General features: G+C 44.6%; 1 protein-coding gene across 1 annotated transcript in view; it reads right to left on the bottom strand.

Moving 5' to 3' along the window:
• ESM1 (endothelial cell-specific molecule 1) overlaps window positions 1-246 on the bottom strand; it is a 9,126-nt gene extending 8,880 nt beyond the window's left edge. The window contains exon 1 of the mRNA XM_010857162.1: window positions 1-246. The gene's annotated coding sequence lies outside the window, so the exon portion shown is untranslated.
• Window positions 247-2,989: the final 2,743 nt, after the last annotated feature.

Below are 2,989 nucleotides of genomic sequence, written 5' to 3'. Positions count from 1 at the left end.
TCGGGCTCCGCTTCCCGCGGCGGGGTCTCTGCTGGCGGGAAGCCGCCGTACAAAGTGGTAGCTGAGCGTCTGCCTACACGATTATGAGTTTTATACACTGGGTTGCCCGCATGCTTCCCCGTCATCAATTTCCTCAACCCAGCAGCAGCGCTGTCCTCCTGCCAGGCTCTTGTTTTAGTTTATGAAATCCAGGATGAAGGCTGGATTAACACGCTGCTGCCATCCAGGAATTGAAAAGCCTGAGCTGATGTCATCTGTTATGTTTAGATGGTTGTTTTGCATGAGGACTGAAAAACTCGCTCACATCCGTCTCAAGGGCTCAAGGACGTCTGTGAAGGGGGAATAAAGAAGGTTGCACACCCTCCTCCAGGACAGGAATTGTTCTGACACCGGCACATCAGTTGAGGTGTTGCTTTGTCTCAGAGCCTCTGCAGTCAGGAGGAAAATTATATCGATGTGAATCATCGATGTGAACCGAAGACGCTCCTTTTTAAATAAATAAATAAGCATTTGGTATTTCCCTTCAATAAATAGCTATGAGATCATTTGGAAGAAAGGGTTATAGTGTGCCTTTTCAATACTGAGAAGAAAGAAAATATTTTGAAAGGGATTTTTTTTTTAAAGACACTCTCTTCCTTCCTCCCACCCCTCTTCAAATGTTTTTTCTAAAACAGCTCATATGACATATATCTAAGTTCATCATGGATGTAGCTGTATTTTCTAGTGAAACGTGGAACTGCCTCAGAGAATTTCCTTTCAGATCAATACAAAAACCACAAGAGGTAAGACGCTGCTGGCACTGCTTCTGGTTTACTCAATTCTGGAAAAACTCACCAGCTGGACTTCTCCTGAGTCAAGACTCACTGGGGAGAAGGCTCATCCATCACCAAGTCTGCTTGTCCAATGACTGAGCCCACTCGGAGCCCTTCCCCTCACCTCCTGGCATTGATCAGAATCCTCACTAAAAACCACCAAACAAGGCAGCCAGCCCAAGGAAATAAATGAGCCAGCAGGCAAATTGGAATGTGGTCCAGGGAGGCAAGTCACAGAAAAGGGAAAACATAACCCATCAGGGAACAAGGTCTACATGCTATGGAGGGTCACAGTGCTTAGATCCCTCCAGGAAAGATCAAGTAGTCCTCTTAGTACATTAACTGGATCAAGGCCTCATTAAGCAAGGTTTGTGGGACAGGAAAAAACAAAGTGAAAGAGGAGAGAGGAGAGTTCTTGCACCAGCTATGTGTTGGATTCTAAGCGGCATCCACCTATCGAAATAGACAAAATCCCACTGTCATCTAGTAAATATACCAATAAGGTTGACAGCTCTCGATTTGTCACCATGTAGTGATAGGCAAGCCACAGGGCTCCTCTCAGCCTCTGCCTCCCTTTTGAGAATTGACGGTATGAATCCAGCTGATCGCTTAAGCTTTTGTCCCTTATAGAAGATAAGGCAGAATTCATTGGATGCAACTTGATGATCAGCCTTCGAAAGTGCAGCTTTAGAAGGATGTAGGAGAAGGCAATGGCACCCCACTCCAGTACTCTTGCCTGGAAAATCCCATGGACGGAGGAGCCTGATGGGCTGCAGTCCATGGGGTCGCTAAGAGTCGGACATGACTGAACGACTTCACTTTCACTTTTCACTTTCATGCATTGGAGAAGGAAATGGCAACCCACTCCAGTGTTCTTGCCTGGAGAATCCCAGGGATGGGGGAGCCTGGTGGGCTGCCGTCTCTGGGGTCGCACAGAGTAGGACACGACTGAAGCGACTTAGCAGCAGCAGCAGCAGCAGGGGACAGAAGGTGCAGGGAACTGAGAACACGGGAAATGAAAGCATGTGACTCAGCTTCCAAATTTCCCAAATTTTTCATGACAATCCAGTTTCAAATATTCTACCTTAATCTCCTAGAACGAAACATAGACTTGGCAAATGGCACACTGATTAATTGTTTTCAATAGTGGGTAACATCCATTGAGTGCATGGTCTGTGCCAAACACTGTTCTGAAGCATTTTACATGTATTAATTCACTTGATCCTCACCACAACGCTATGAACTAGGTACCATTTTCATGCCCATTTTATGAGTGAGGAATCTGAGTCAGAAAGACACTGAATAATTTGTCCAAGATCGCTGTAATGTCAGAGGTTGAACTTGAACCATGTCAGTCTAATGTCAAACTCACATTGCCAATTACAACATGATCATGCTTCCATGGCCGATGGTCTGATGGCCTTGTTCACAATTTAGGCTGATCCTGAGAAAGGGTTCTTGTTCAAACTTTGCTGAACTCTATTTTTGAGAAGAGTGGTTAATCAGGATAGTGGTTATTAATAACACCTAACTATTCTATTGATATAAAGCTTATGATGTATCAGACATCATGCTAAGCTCTTTATGGAAGTTACCACACTTAATTTTCAAAGAAACTTCAAGAGCTAAGTGCTATTCTTAGAACCATCTTAGAGATGTGAAAACTGAGGACTCATGGAGTTACGTAACTTGTCCAAGGTCACACAGTTAGCAAATCATAAAAACAGGACTCCAACCCTAAGGCAGACCATCTCCAGAAACTAGGACAAAGATTGTAAAGTCAAAGACACGTAGATTCCAAACAGGTGACCCAAGTGGGTGAGGTGGTAAGCTACACCAGGTGGCATGTGATACAAGGGAGGGGATTTGCCCACCTGCAAGCACATGCCTCCTCTAAGGGGAGCAGCCACTCCCTAGGGTTGGCTGACAGCTGCCATGTAAGAATATGCATTGTGCCCAATCTTCTGATTTCCTTAAAGAGAAGGTAGAATCCAGACTTTTGAATGTACTCCCCTAATTTTTAAATGTTAGCCAGTATTTCATTCAAATTAGAAAACATCATCTGTGCCTTCATTTCTTTTGGACTGGGTCCAGTCTGCACACTAATTTGGTCTAGCTATAAATTTTGGACTCTGTCAGAGTCGGATCCAAATCTCTACTCTGCCACTCACTCCCTA

Source organism: Bison bison, unplaced genomic scaffold, assembly GCF_000754665.1.
Source record: "Bison bison bison isolate TAMUID 2011002044 unplaced genomic scaffold, Bison_UMD1.0 scf7180017864378, whole genome shotgun sequence".
Lineage (NCBI taxonomy): Eukaryota > Metazoa > Chordata > Mammalia > Artiodactyla > Bovidae > Bison > Bison bison.
This window is presented reverse-complemented; position numbering and strand designations above follow the sequence as displayed.